Source organism: Oculina patagonica, chromosome 10, assembly GCF_052425735.1.
Source record: "Oculina patagonica isolate OP01 chromosome 10, crgOcupat, whole genome shotgun sequence".
NCBI classification, from domain to species: Eukaryota; Metazoa; Cnidaria; class Anthozoa; order Scleractinia; family Oculinidae; genus Oculina; species Oculina patagonica.
Window position 1 is genome coordinate 9,461,311 of NC_135767.1, and position 15,981 is coordinate 9,477,291.

The 15,981-nt window shown below is 41.0% G+C and overlaps 1 non-coding gene and 3 pseudogenes across 1 annotated transcript; all 4 read right to left on the minus strand.

The window, feature by feature from the left end:
- Positions 1-299: 299 nt before the first annotated feature.
- On the minus strand, positions 300-418 carry LOC144629371 (5S ribosomal RNA; annotated as a pseudogene).
- Positions 419-817: 399 nt separating this feature from the next.
- On the minus strand, positions 818-936 carry LOC144629373 (5S ribosomal RNA; annotated as a pseudogene).
- A 400-nt stretch (positions 937-1,336) lies between these two features.
- Positions 1,337-1,455, minus strand: LOC144629374 (5S ribosomal RNA; annotated as a pseudogene).
- A 6,159-nt stretch (positions 1,456-7,614) lies between these two features.
- LOC144629365 (5S ribosomal RNA) lies at positions 7,615-7,733 on the minus strand. Its single transcript, XR_013566366.1, has one exon. It is a non-coding gene; the product is annotated as a 5S ribosomal RNA (ribosomal RNA).
- Positions 7,734-15,981: the final 8,248 nt, after the last annotated feature.

Here is a 15,981-nt window from a genome sequence, read left to right on the forward strand (position 1 = left end):
AAGGCATGAGAATCATTGTCTTTGGAAACAAAGAGAAGAAGATATGAAACAAAGGGTAGATGGACTTCCGTGCTGCTGACATGGCTGTACTTCCCAGAGTTCCTTTTCGGTCACGAATAAGGGAATTACACGTTTGCAAGCATAGCTCTATTCAAATGGTAGTTGCTCAGACTGCTGAATAGATGATGGGAAACTTTCTTAGTGAGAGTAAAGGAATAGGCTCGAAGTTTGCTGTAAATGTGCACTTTTTTTAATACGTTGAAGGCAAAAATGTGAACTTAGTCAAAAGCTGTCGCAAAAGTCTACAACACGGAGTATTCCCAAGCGGTCTCCCAGCCAAGTACTAACACCGCCCGACAGGACTTGGCTTCGGTGATCGGACGAGAACCGGCATTTTCCCTGTGGTGTGGCCGTAGACGAAGAAAGTAGTCGAAAGGTTGCTTACTTAAAGCAGCTATGTCACGGGGATTTTCCAATATGTTGGTCTTAACTGTTCTAACTTTAGAGGTTGGCAACGAAAGGCATGAGAATCATTATCTTTGGAAACAAAGAGAAGAAGATATGAAACAAAGGGTAGATGGACTTCCGTGCTGCTGACATGGCTGTACTTCCCAGAGTTCCTTTTCGGTCACGAATAAGGGAATTACACGTTTGCAAGCATAGCTCTATTCAAATGGTAGTTGCTCAGACTGCTGAAAAGATGATGGGAAACTTTCTTAGTGAGAGTAAAGGAATAGGCTCGAAGTTTGCTGTAAATGTGCACTTTTTTTAATACGTTGAAGGCAAAAATGTGAACTTAGTCAAAAGCTGTCGCAAAAGTCTACAACACGGAGTATTCACAAGCGGTCTCCCAGCCAAGTACTAACACCGCCCGACAGGACTTGGCTTCGGTGATCGGACGAGAACCGGCATTTTCCCTGTGGTGTGGTCGTAGACGAAGAAAGTAGTCGAAAGGTTGCTTACTTAAAGCAGCTATGTCACGGGGATTTCCCAATATGTTGGTCTTAACTGTTCTAACTTTAGAGGTTGGCAACGAAAGGCATGAGAATCATTATCTTTGGAAACAAAGAGAAGAAGATATGAAACAAAGGGTAGATGGACTTCCGTGCTGCTGACATGGCTGTACTTCCCAGAGTTCCTTTTCGGTCACGAATAAGGGAATTACACGTTTGCAAGCATAGCTCTATTCAAATGGTAGTTGCTCAGACTGCTGAAAAAGATGATGGGAAACTTTCTTAGTGAGAGTAAAGGAATAGGCTCGAAGTTTGCTGTAAATGTGCACTTTTTTTAATACGTTGAAGGCAAAAATGTGAACTTAGTCAAAAGCTGTCGCAAAAGTCTACAACACGGAGTATTCACAAGCGGTCTCCCAGCCAAGTACTAACACCGCCCGACAGGACTTGGCTTCGGTGATCGGACGAGAACCGGCATTTTCCCTGTGGTGTGGTCGTAGACGAAGAAAGTAGTCCAAAGGTTGCTTACTTAAAGCAGCTATGTCACGGGGATTTCCCAATATGTTGGTCTTAACTGTTCTAACTTTAGAGGTTGGCAACGAAAGGCATGAGAATCATTATCTTTGGAAACAAAGAGAAGAAGATATGAAACAAAGGGTAGATGGACTTCCGTGCTGCTGACATGGCTGTACTTCCCAGAGTTCCTTTTCGGTCACGAATAAGGGAATTACACGTTTGCAAGCATAGCTCTATTCAAATGGTAGTTGCTCAGACTGCTGAAAAGATGATGGGAAACTTTCTTAGTGAGAGTAAAGGAATAGGCTCGAAGTTTGCTGTAAATGTGCACTTTTTTTAATATGTTGAAGGCAAAAATGTGAACTTAGTCAAAAGCTGTCGCAAAAGTCTACAACACGGAGTATTCACAAGCGGTCTCCCAGCCAAGTACTAACACCGCCCGACAGGACTTGGCTTCGGTGATCGGACGAGAACCGGCTTTTTTTTTTTTTTTTCTAAAAAGGCTCAGAGAGCTTTTTTTATTCACAATTTTACAACGTTTATGACGAACTTCTTGACTAACGATATCCTTAAAATTATTTGCTTACAGTGTATCAGTACAATCTATTTGATTAACGATATTCCTACAATTATCCGTTTACAATGTAAATACCAAAGTTCCATTGTCCACCTTTGCAAACGCTTGTCCTAAGCACCAGTGGAAAGGAAAATAATACTGCGTGTTTCTTGACGTGTACAGCTTAAATTGAAAATGCAAATGCGATTTAACCATAGCTTTAAAAATAGACTCCGGGCGATAAGACAAGTTCCGTACTCTATAATTAACGTTAGACTTATGAATTGCCCAGCGGGCCAAAGTTAGTGTCCAGTTTAACTAAGTCTATTGTTCTTGAGCCAAGTGGATCGTTCTTCCTTTTAACTTTGCCAAATAACTTTATTTGTGTTGTGAGTTGCAACGAATTGTTGGTTATTTTGTCCACGTATGCCTGTATTTCGTTCCAGAAATTGTCTACGAGAGGACAATCAAGCAAGGCGTGCTCGATCGTGTCGGTTATGCCACATCGATGACAGTTCGGGGTTGCGTACACGCCAATCCTGTTTAGTGATAAGGCAGTCGGTAGTACTCGGTGAGCAATCTTCCAGTTAATGTCTCCGTGTTTGTGGTTAATCAGCGGAGGATATAGAGTTTTCCATTGTTTCGCATTAAATGTCGGTTCAGGATGAAGGTTTTCTTTCCAGTAATCTACTGCAGGTATAACAGTCTGCTTATCTGCGAGAAGCTGAGCGTAGAAAGAGCGTGTTTTACAGTTCAAGATATCCAAAGAAGCATTGTTTGAATCAGATGTGTTCACTTCGAAGCGGGGCTGTAGATCCGGCGGAGGCGATTGACTCGAGACTTGAGACTGGATTTTACTCGTCCACTCTTGTGGTATAGAAGAGCGAATTTTACTTAATTCACGTTCGGTTTGTTGTACAGAGCGGTTATCATCGTAGTTCTGTTGCTCGATCAACAACTCGTGAACAGCATTGGTTGGCAGATAGCCTGGAACAACTTCATAACAGATGTCTTTGACCTGAGTGACCCCCGCCGTTACCCAATCAGGAATTACGGCAAGCGGTTGATCGTTGTCAGTTATCAGTTCATTTTGGAAGAGCGGTTCATTCAGAATGCTTTGTACATTGTCCGGAATGTGAGTTCTTGTAAGAAGATGTTTGTGCTTGTGCCAGGCGAGAAGTAGTTCTTTATGAAATATGGGTATGTCGCGATCGATATGTCTAGTGTTGAAATCGAGGACAAGTGAAAGCTTTCCAAGATTCATGTGCGAGATACGGAAGAAATATGCTACAAAGTGTTTCCAATGTGCGTCTTCTTCGGACAGTAGTCTTCTTAAGGTGTTTAGTCTCAGAGACTTAATTTTTGTTTCAATCCTGGGGATGTTGAAACCACCTTGTTGGACAGGTAGGGCCAGGGTGTCTTTGTTCACCAAATGACGCTTGAAGCTCCAAAAGAAGTTGTAAATGGACTGTTCAATTTGCGTTATTGCCCAAGAAGGCGCGGGCAATGACGTTGCGTTGTACCAAAGTGTGGATGTTAAGAGGCCATTTATCACCAGTGCTTTGCCTTTGTAACTTAGTTCTCTGTGTCGCCAAGCGGCAATGATGTCGTTGATCTTCTGTATCTTAGCTTCCCAATTACGTCTCGTACAATCGACGTTGCCGATTAATTGCCCGAGAATTTTCTCGGGAATGTAATCATTAAACCAATCAAAGTCGCCAAGTTGATCAGTTCTATGCGTAAATGCTCCGCACCAGAGCCCCTTACACTTTCCTTTATTGATCTTTGCTCCAGAAGCGCGTTCATATAAATCAAAAGTATTGAAGACTTCGTCAATAGATTGATCGTCAGACAATAGTAAAGTCGTATCATCAGCGTACTGTGACAGTTTTAGCTCCTCCTGGGAATCAGGCGGTCGAATTCCATGTACTCGTGGGTTTTCCCGTATATTAATGGCCATGGTCTCGGCAGTCAAGACGTATAAGGGCATAGACAGGGCACAGCCCTGCCTAAGTCCCCGTTCTAACGTAATGAAGGCGGTAAGCCAACTGTTTGTTTTTACGGAGCTCGAAACGGAATTGTATATTAGTTTAATCCATTGAACAAAGTTCGGTCCAAAGCCAAAGCTTTCCAAACATTTGAATAGGAACTCGTGCGAAACTCTATCAAAAGCTTTGAGCTGATCTACACTGATAAGGGCGAGAGGAATGTCTTTCTCATTTGCATAAGCAACAACATCATGTAGAAGTCGCGTGTTATCGTTGATGGTTCTTCCTTTGATAGAAGCAGTTTGATCCGTGTGTATAATAAGAGGTAAAACTTTTTGAAGCCTGTTTGCGAGCGCCTTGGTCAAAATCTTGTAGTCCGTGTTTAAAAGAGAGACTGGTCTCCAGTTTTTGAGCTGAGTGCGATCTCCTTTCTTAAACAATAGTGATATAACGCCTCGCCGCTGGGAAACCGTGAGGGCTCCCGTGCGGAAAGCGTAGTTATAAACACGCGTCAGTTTCTCGCCTAGGATAGGCCAAAAGTGCTTATAGAAATTCGTTGTCAAGCCATCGAAGCCAGGGGATTTATTATTTTCCATTGAACGCACTGCTTTGAGTAATTCCTCCTCTGTTATTAGACCTTCGCAGGAATTGCGAGCATTGTCAGGTAATTTTGGAATGGCAGCATTTAAAAATTGATTCCTTGCATCTTCATCACAGGGTTGTGCTGTAAATAGAGTTTTATAAAAGTGGTATGTTTCTTTCAACAGATCTTGCGGCTCAGAAACGGTATCCAGATTTTCCTTTGTTAAAACACGAATTGTTTGTTTCGCTCTCCTGCTTTTCTCGAGAGAATAAAAGTAACGAGTGCTCCTTTCTCCTTCTTCCATAAATTGCGCTTTCGCCCGAATCTTGGTAGCTTCCAAATCTTTAAGATCTAAATCCTTCAGTTTTTCTTTCGCTAAAAGGTATTCCTCAATGTCACGCGTGTCGCCGGAGTTGGACTTTTCTCGTAACTTTTCGAGTTTTCGTTCCAGCTGAAATCTTTCATGACGCTTCTGTTTACCAATAATTTTCGCACAGCGGATTGCGATGACCTTAAAATGCTGTTTAGCTTTATCCCACCAAAGAAGTGGATCAACAAAGTCATCATATTTCGTTTGCCAATCAGTCCAGAAGTCTTTTATTTGAGCCTCGAATGCTGCGTCTGAAAGCAATTCATTATTAAAGTGCCAATATCCAGGGCCTTGTTTAACTTGATCAAAGTTCAAAATTAGACAAACATAATCGTGGTCGGAATGTGGAAATGGCTTGATGGAAGTGTCAGTAACAAATTGGTTCATTGTCTTGCTAATAAGAAATTTGTCGATACGTGTACAAATAAAAGAACCATCAGTAGGGTGTCGTCCGCTCCATGTAAAACTTCGTACATCTTGGTGGCGATCACGCCAAATGTCACTTAATTTAAAGTGCGAAGTAATTGTTTGTAATGCTGCTGCAGCTAATTGTCTAGAATTCTGATTTCCTCCTATTTTGTCAAGCCTCACGTTTGCGATGCAATTAAAGTCTCCACCAATAATATTGTCATCATCTTCAGATATAAATTCATCAAGACCAGAAAAGAAAGTTTGTCGAGCGCTGTCTGTTTGGGGCGCATAAATGTTAATGATATTCAGGATATGACCATCAAGATCCAGCACAATATTTAGAATGCGACCATCATTATCACTCCGTGTTTGTTGTATAGTGTAATCAAGCCGTGAATGAATAAGAATAGCAACACCTCTTGCGGTATTCGTGCCATGATTAAATATAACCTCTCCGTTCCATTCACGTTTAATTTGCATTTCCAAGTCAACAGTCCAGTGAGTTTCCTGAAGTAAAATAATATCCATTCGATGTCGTAGAAAATAAGAGAACGCTGTTTTTCGACGATCAGGGGAGCGAAGCCCCTGTGAGTTTACAGAAATGAGAACTGCCATGGCTAAATAACATAGAAAAACGTGAAGCTCCATTGCGGTTTAAAAGTAAATAAAAATACAAATACGGCAGCTATTTATACTTTGAAGGTGGCTTTTCAGCTTTAGCAGACAATTTCTCTTTTCTCCGGGTCGACAAATTAGGAGCAGGCTTAAGTTTGGAACGGCGAGCGGTGGCTGCGCCGTCAGAATCAGAGTCTGTGACATGCTGTCTCTTTAAGTTTTTCACTCGATCCTCGTAATCCATTTCTTCTTTGCTTGATTCTGGATCTTTATTTTCGGGGAGGTCATTATTCGCTCGCATATCTTCAGTGACAGTATCCCCGCTTCCAGCCGCCTCTTGCTGGTCATGGTCAGCTCCTGCAGGCTGCGCGTCATTTTCACCTTCCATTTGTCTATCAGGCGCTTCGTTGTTTTCCTCTTCTTGTTGATCGCAGTTGTAAGACATATGTCCTAACTGCTTACAAACTCTGCAACGAATCTTTGGGCATTTTCTTCGAGTGTGCCCAAGTTCGCTGCACTCCATACACACGGGTTGTTAATTATTATGAATGACACGACACCATTCTCCACCGATACGCAACGAATATGGAATGGAAGGTTTATCCAAGATCATCTTGACTAAACGATTGCCATTTTCCATTCCAGTAAGCTCATGATCTGCCTTGTATTTAAGACGAATAACTTCGCTTTTGAGCTCACCATATTCGCTTAACGCTGATTTCACGTCTTCATCCTCCACATATGAACGAAGGCCCATTATGCTTACGTTTAAGAACTTGCCATGTGGCGGCGAACAATCAACATAAAATTCTTCGATATCGAAACCATTGCTGACAAGTAATTCGGCATCGTCTTTCGACTCCAGCTCCAAAAGATACACATCCTCTCCCAAATCTTGAAACACTATAATCGACTGTTGAATTTCTTTCTGGATTCCAGCCTTTAGCTCTCCCAGACCAAGTCGGTGAGGCGTTCGAAAGGTCACGCTCCTTCCCTTTCGGTCCGCCATATTGGCGTTCCGAAAGTAGAAAACGATCAAACTTCAATTACAATGGGTCACGTCGATTTCTCCTCAAAATAATATCACAGGATACAAAATACACTTCTTAGCATACAATATATAGTATTCTAAGATCTCGATGGCCTAAAATAGGCAAGATAACCACGGATAACACAGAGAACACGCGGAGAACCGGCACTTTCCCTGTGGTGTGGTCGTAGACGAAGAAAGTAGTCGAAAGGTTGCTTACTTAAAGCAGCTATGTCACGGGGATTTCCCAATATGTTGGTCTTAACTGTTCTAACTTTAGTGTTACCCAACGAAAGGCGTGAGAATCATTATCTTTGGAAACAAAGAGAAGAAGATATGAAACAAAGGGTAGATGGACTTCCGTGCTGCTGACATGGCTGTACTTCCCAGAGTTCCTTTTCGGTCACGAATAAGGGAATTACACGTTTGCAAGCATAGCTCTATTCAAATGGTAGTTGCTCAGACTGCTAAAAAAATGATGGGAAACTTTCTTAGTGAGAGTAAAGGAATAGGCTCGAAGTTTGCTGTAAATGTGCACTTTTTTTAATATGTTGAAGGCAAAAATGTGAACTTAGTCAAAAGCTGTCGCAAAAGTCTACAACACGGAGTATTCCCAAGCGGTCTCCCAGCCAAGTACTAACACCGCCCGACAGGACTTGGCTTCGGTGATCGGACGAGAACCGGCATTTTCCCTGTGGTGTGGTCGTAGACGAAGAAAGTAGTCGAAAGGTTGCTTACTTAAAGCAGCTATGTCACGGGGATTTCCCAATATGTTGGTCTTAACTGTTCTAACTTTAGTGTTACACAACGAAAGGCGTGAGAATCATTATCTTTGGAAACAAAGAGAAGAAGATATGAAACAAAGGGTAGATGGACTTCCGTGCTGCTGACATGGCTGTACTTCCCAGAGTTCCTTTTCGGTCACGAATAAGGGAATTACACGTTTGCAAGCATAGCTCTATTCAAATGGTAGTTGCTCAGACTGCTGAAAAAATGATGGGAAACTTTCTTAGTGAGAGTAAAGGAATAGGCTCGAAGTTTGCTGTAAATGTGCACTTTTTTTAATATGTTGAAGGCAAAAATGTGAACTTAGTCAAAAGCTGTCGCAAAAGTCTACAACACGGAGTATTCCCAAGCGGTCTCCCAGCCAAGTATATATTGTTCCACCTCCTGATAGTGGTGGCAAAGAATATTTCACCCAAGTAGTCATTGATAATACAACAGTGTTAGATTGTGATAATAGTTGTAATCTTCTCCTGAACGAAGAGGCACATTGCATCAAACGCCAGCACCATCATCTCAGCTTAATTCATTTCATAAGAATATGAACTTCACTGTAGACTCGTTTCCTGACCCTAAGAAACATTTCCTGGACCTTCTGATTAACAAGAATCTTACAGACCTTTATTACAAGGACACTCATACCAGTAGGACAATATACGTCGTTCTCTGGTTTTACCCCTTGGCGTCTTAAAACTGCATGGATTAAAGTATTTTATTTCAAAGCTTACAAAATGGGAAGCAATTTCAAAACATTTTCCGAACCAAGTTAGACGCATTGATAAGTTTTTGTCATACAACGATTTTCCTAAGAGAGTTCGTCATTCTATTCTCAACCGTCTTGATACCCTGGATCAGGATACCCTGGATACTCTGGATACGCTGGATACTTTGGATACTCTGGATACCCTAGATACCCTGGATACCCTGGATACCCTGGATACCCTGGATACTTTGGCTACTCTGGATACCCTGGATACCCTGGATACCCTGGATACTCTGGATACTCTGGATACTTTGGATACCCTGGATACTTTGGATACCCTGGATACCCTGGATACTCAGGATACCCTGGATAACCTGGATACTCTGGATACCCTAGATACCCTGGATACCCTGGATACCCTGGATACTCTGGATACCCTGGATACCCTGGATACTCTGGATACTTTGGATACCCTGGATACTCTGGATACCCTGGATACCCTGGATACTCTGGATACCCTGGATACCCTGGATAACCTGGATACCCTGGATACCCTGGATACCCTGGATACTCTGGATACTTTGGATACCCTGGATACTTTGGATACCCTGGATACCCTGGATACTCAGGATACCCTGGATAACCTGGATACTCTGGATACCCTAGATACCCTGGATACCCTGGATAACCTGGATACTCTGGATACCCTGGATACCCTGGATACTCTGGATACTTTGGATACCCTGGATACTCTGGATACCCTGGATACCCTGGATACTCTGGATACCCTGGATACCCGGATACTCAGGATACCCTGGATACCCAGGATACTATGAAATATAAATACCGCAAATCTGAGACCAAAAGCAACAACAAGCGATATTTGTATGACTCCATGACTACAGCAACGCTGATGAACCACGTGACTCCCTATGAGCAATATTACTGGTTTGCCACCCTTGCTACCTTTTACACATCACGGACCAATCACAGTAGACCTTACGATAGCTGCTACAGAACTGCACAATTTGGGATAAAATTCAAGGTACACTGCCTCTGTGCATAAAGTTCTAGCACTTATTTCAGTGCTCTTTGTTAAATGTGTCTTAAAATGGTAAATTATTAATATATTGGATGCAGTTTTTGTTTGCTGCCTCAATACTGTCAAATTTTTTTATCTCACTGCATGTACATTATATCCTTCATGTGCATGGCAGATAACATAACAGCAGTATCTACATGTAGTAAATAAAATTGTTTTTTATACATGTAGCATGCACTGTGGATGCAAACTACTGGCAAGCACATTTTTTTCAATAGCGCTCTTTAGGTATTGTTTTTATGGTTCACAACACTACTGTTACATGACAAAAAGGTATCGGTACATGTATACATGTAGGTTGTTGAAATCATTGAAAAAACTCAGACGTCGGCTTGTTTTTAGAGTTCTTTTTTACAATGATTTTTAAATATACTTTAGCGTTCAACTTTTTGATAAAATCCTTTTCCAAATCGATCCTGCTAAGTTGGTTCATCACAAGCATAAACGAAGTATTCAACAAATTTTTGTAAATAGTTACAATATAAAGATTTTATTTATAAACAAAGTGTTGTTCGTTCAAATAACATATATACCGTCTTGCTTATTTCGGGTTTTCTTTCGGGTGGATATAAGGAACCCATGGAATTGACATGAGTCTCGAGTTTCAGGTCGAACATCACTGAATACTTGAAGTGTTCACGGGTATTGGAGCTATAATAACCGAGTATCATTAGGAATACCCTTACCACCTCACGTATGCGTTAGTATTCGATCATGAAAACTTTTTATACTTCACGTGAGTCTCGTGTTCTAGTCGTACATTTCAGAACATGTGGCGTAAGCTCTGATTACCCGTCTAGTAATGTTATAGTTGCCTGATCGCATGGTAGTCCGTTCTTGACAAAAGGACAGCTGACTTCCTCGCTGTCAAAATTGTGAGACAACTTGGCATTTAATAGTAAACGATTCCCGAAAATTACAGCATACTTAACGTGTTCGTTGGTATTCAAAGACGTTCACGGTAGAAGTGGCGGCGTGTGTCGCGTATTCCAGTCGCATACTCTCGAACAACTGGGAGTATCCAAAGATGTTCGGGTCACAAGTGATCACGGAATGTTCGAGGAAAACCTAAAGAAACATTTATCTAACGAAATGTTCGAAATGTTCCTGAATGACACTTCGAGTCATTCAGGAGTATTCATTCATTTGAATTCGAAAAAAAAGGCCGGATTCTAATAGGATATTCCGGGTGTACTTCGAGTCAGGCGTCATCGAATACGTCAGAACATTACAGCATACGCGGCGTTCACCGATCCGTATTCAGGCGAATTCGGGCCCGAATATTTGGCTTTTTGCGCAGTGAATTATTCTCTCTGTGACGAGCTTAGCCCTCAAAAAAAATTCTGTCCAGGAGGTCTTTTAATCTTGTACATAACTTGTCACCACATGCCAGGAAATGTGAAATGAAACCGGTCCTAGTTATGTGTACGTGATCTGTTTCTTGTGTCACGCAGTTTCTGATTTCGCGGTTTTGAAACGTGCCGGTGAATCTTCTTTAAGAATATTAATCGCTAAATTGTCGATATCGGCATCGTTTGCGACCTTAAATCGATGATAAATGTTTCATAAGTTTTCCGGGCAACACGGTCAAGTTTGAGTCGGCGTTTTGGTGTTTTTGTATCAGCTATACGACATTGGATATCCGACGGACAGCCGAAAGTATAAGTGGACTGTGGTAAGTTACAAATGTAAAAGTGAGTCAACGAAAAAATAATATCGGTAAAAGCGAGATCAACAGTAATTTCTGCCGCGGAAACAAGTTGAATGTATGAAGATTGGGGCTTTCAAGGAGTCGATTGTTGTAGTCTTCACGACATGAATTGAGTAGCATTGTTACCAATTTTAAAAGTGTTTTTATCGCATTTTTGTGACATGTTCCTCGCTACACTGCAAAACTCGTATGGGTGAATCTGGTGAATGCGAAACAGGAAAGCCATGCAAGATTGTGCAAGGGTTTCGTCTAATTAACGAAAAAGAGATTCGGCATTTTCGTCTAATGGTTACTCTTGCCGGGTTAATTTATTCTGGCGGGAAATACGAGGTAACGCAATTCGCAAGCAGCGCGGCTCGCCGCCGTTCATTCAAGATAGAAGCAAGACAAACACCGCAGCACAATGGTAAGTTGTATTTTTTTATTTGTGGAATATAAACTTGAGCTTGGGTTTTCAGTTTCACTACGGTCGCTTATGTCAAGCGCTGTAATAATAATAAGCTTGCCTGAAGCTTGCGGTGCTTAAACCTGGCTAATCGCGCGCTGACTTATTTCGCTCTACTAACCTCGCGCTAATTTTTTCTGTCTTACTTGGGTGGTGAGTTCTTTACTGAGCTCTTGTTATCTGTGGGCAGAATATAACCTCGCGCTAAATTATTCTGTCTTACTGGGGTAGTGAGCTGAGTTCTTTACTGAGCTCTTGTTATCAGTGGGCAGAATATAACCTCGCGCTAAATTATTCTGTCTTACTGGGGTAGTGAGCTGAGTTCTTTACTGAGCTCTTGTTATCTGTGGGCAGAATATAACCTCGCGCTAAATTATTCTGTCTTACTGGGGTAGTGAGCTAAATTCTTTACTGAGCTCTTGTTATCTGTGGGCAGAATATTAACCTCGCACTAAATTATTCTGTCTTACTGGAGTAGTGAGTTCTTTACTGAGCTCTTGTTATCTGTGGGCAGAATATAACCTCGCGCTAAATTATTCTGTCTTACTGGGGTAGTGAGCTGAGTTCTTTACTGAGCTCTTGTTATCTGTGGGCAGAATATTAACTTCACGCTAAATTTTTCTTTCTTGCTCCGTTGGTTAGTTCAATATTTATCTTGCGTTAATTTTTTTTTTTCAATCCGCGATTGAAATTTTATTGAGCTGTTTTAAGACATGAACATCAAAACCCAAATCCGGCTAATATCTGCTTTTTCTTTCTCCACAGAGAAGCCGCGGCTATTATGACTGACACCTCACTGTACATTGCGGCAGTTCAACGTGCGAACTACGATCTTATGTTACCGATCTTAATCCCCTTAATGGAGAAATATTCTCCACTAAGGGGATTAAGATCTAATTTGCATAAATTTTTTTTGAGGACTAAGCTCGTCAGGCGGCATCTGAATCACTTGCTGGAGTAATTTTTTCTAAGAAATGAAGCAATTCTCAAAGAATTTGTAGTGTAGTTGTATGAGGCGTTTTATAAGCTTCGCTCTTGAGCGTTCGTGATAGAAGCGCACTTGAACGGTTCCAAAAGCGAAAGTGCATGGCACCTATGACGCAATTTGCGAATTACGCTTTCTATTATGCCGTGTCTGATTCAAATAAAAACAGACCCCACGCCGAGCACATTAAACATCCTGTTTTCTTTGTAACAGTTGCCTTCGTCATTCAAGCAGGAGTTCTTTACAGAACAGAATTTGAACATTATGTCAAAAGCCGTGTCTGGTATTGAAGCCCTGGCTGCAAGTCCACTAGTGCAGCTTTGAGCCTCATTTTTGTAACGGGACAGATTTAAGAAGTAGTACCAGGCCAAAAGTCTTCGGTTCTGCAAGTTTTTTTCTTGAGTGGTCTTCAGAAGCTCTTAACGTTATCGAGCAGATTGAGAGTGAATTCTAGGTTACAAGGTAGTTGTATTTATGCGGATCGCCTAAATTAATCCTTTTTGCAAGATTAAATGCTATTGATATGCGAAAACTAGGTGTTTCCAGATGTCCCATCTTTCGAGAGCGAAGGAAACCGAAATGATGTAATGGTTTCTTTGTTAGTGAAAAATTTTGTAAAGTAAGACTGAAATATCTTAAAAACTAAATTCTAATACAGAAAAACAATTCGCTAGGTTAAAAGCTAATAACTTATCCTAAGTTTCTACCGAAAAGGATTCCAGTTTACTATCGAAGAAGTATGTGAAATTTAACGAAAAGTAGTTCAGCTGAGAACAAGTAAACTCGAAGGTGTCAACCCTTGCGAGCGAATTTAGTTTTTAATGAGTTCAGTAAAACTTATCAATATGCGAGTTTGAGTTGTAAAGGTGCGAACGTTCCTCGTTCTAATCAAGTGGTTCATTTCGGCAAAACTTCTTATTTCCAATCTCACAGCTGAAAACACCTTCTACGGAAAATAGTTGATTTCGCAATAGCAAGTAAATTAATTCCTTACAGTAATTGCTTTCCTTAGTTCACAGTTCTTTCTAGAATTCTCTATTTCTGAGTTTCCAAGATAAACAATACATAACCATTTTTATTATTATTTGAAGTTAAAGATAAAGTAAGGCCGATGCAAAGATTCTTCTGACTAGCTAAATGAAAGTCTTCATTTGCAGTAAACATCTATTGAGGTTAGAAATCTGCCGATGCGAGTTCACACTTAACTTATCAGCATAATCCTTGCTTTCTGCAGATGAATAAATTATCTGAACGCTCGAGCACGTACTAAGAAAAGTATTTTTAAAATAATCCCAAAATATGCTTCTACATACGTTTTGGCGTTGTTGTATGACGCATCTTATAAACTTCACTCTTGAGCGTTCGTGATGAAAGCGCGCGTGAACGGTTCCAAAAGTTTAAGGGCATGGCAACTATGGCGTAATTTACGAAATACGCTTTATATTTTGCCAAGTATCTGATTAAAGTAAAAGACAGACGCCACGCCAAGCCACTAAAGCATCCTCCTTTAGTTGTAACGGTTCCCTTTCTCATTCAAGACGAAATTCTTTACGGAACATAATTTGAATATTATGTCAAGGCCTGTCTGGTTTACAAGTGAACTTATGAAAGAACACATATTGAACTGCGGCGGAAAGATATAGGACATGATTGATCATCGCAGTCATACACACAACGTAAGCAATTGTGAAATTAAAGCCTGAAAAAAAAGTGCAGGCTTGAATGGGATTCGAACTCACGACCTCTTGCGATACCGGTGCAGTGCTCTATCAACTCACGAGGGGGTTACTATGGGAATTTCTGGGTGGGGACGTGCCGCTGGGATCCCGAAACCCTTAGCCTATACCAGAGCTAGTTCAGCTGAATTTTGCTAACCAATACTAGAGTAAACCCCCCAAATCCCCCCATCTTTCGACACTGCTGAGGCTGATTTGCGTAAATTTAAACTTGCCGATTTGATTTTTTTATATTTTTGAGTGGCAATCCCTGGTTTCCTTACTCTAGATAAAATCTTCAATCAACTAGTCAGTTTTGTGAAAAATGATACCCTATTCTAGACCCAAACGCTCTGATTTATATACCCTATCCTAGAGTAAACTGCTTGAAAACCATACCCTTCACAGTCGCACATACCTATATAGCCCATATATGGCAGTGCCCCCCCCCCCCCCGCCCGGGTATCAACTGAGCTATTAAGCGACGAGGAGCTGTTGACTTTGTGAGATCGTAATATACCCGTAGATGATGAAGAATGCAAGTGAATATATGAAAGATCATATATTTGAACTGCGGAGAAAGATATGAAGACGTGATTGATCATCGAAGTTATACACACAATTTAAGCAGTCTTTACACAACAGAATTTGAATAATGTGTCAAGGGCAGTCTGGTTTTGAAGTAATATATCAAACACGAAAGACAGTGTTTGACCGCAAATCCAAACACCAAGAAGAGAGTTGAAAATACGACGAGTAGCGGAGTATTTATGACGAACTTCGAGGTCTTTGGAAATGTGGTTGAACACTGTCTTGAGTGTTTGATATATCTTCTCAATCGAAACTAAAACTAAGGAGAAAACGGAGAAATAAAAACGTAAAAATCTATGCTAATCAAGATCAGATATCCAAACACCGTCACGGCGATGATTTCCTTTGTTTTATCTTGATCAATTATTAATGAATTTGAGAAATCGAGGTCCGCTCGCGCAGATTTGAACCTCACGTTGTTTTAACCCTTTCATTTGCAAATTTCTCCCCCAAAACGTTTTTTTTTTTTTTTTTTTTTTTTTTTTTTTTTTTGGGGGGTTTTTTTTTTAAGTGGCTCGAATTTCCACCTTACCTGCACAAATAAAACAGGATAAACTAGTAGTAATTGGAAATTAGGGGAGTGCGTTCGGTAGGGTGGGGTAATATGGTAATATGGGGGGGGGGGGGAGAGGGGAGGAGGCAGGGAAAGCTGGAGGCAAGGAGTGGAAAGTATGATATAACGTTATCATATTCTCTTGATATTTGAGGTCTGTCCATGCAGAAAATGTTTGACATTGCTCAAGTGGATGAAACCTTATCTGCTTGTACCAACCCATCTTTCCAAAGCATAAGAGAAGAATAAAGCCTTTTGATTGCGCCAAGCCAAGCGCTAGCGCCTTTAATGAACCGAACTTTAGGTACAATTTAAACTAGTAGCTACTCTGGAAAATGCTTGTATAGTTATTTGTAACATTTACTAACAGT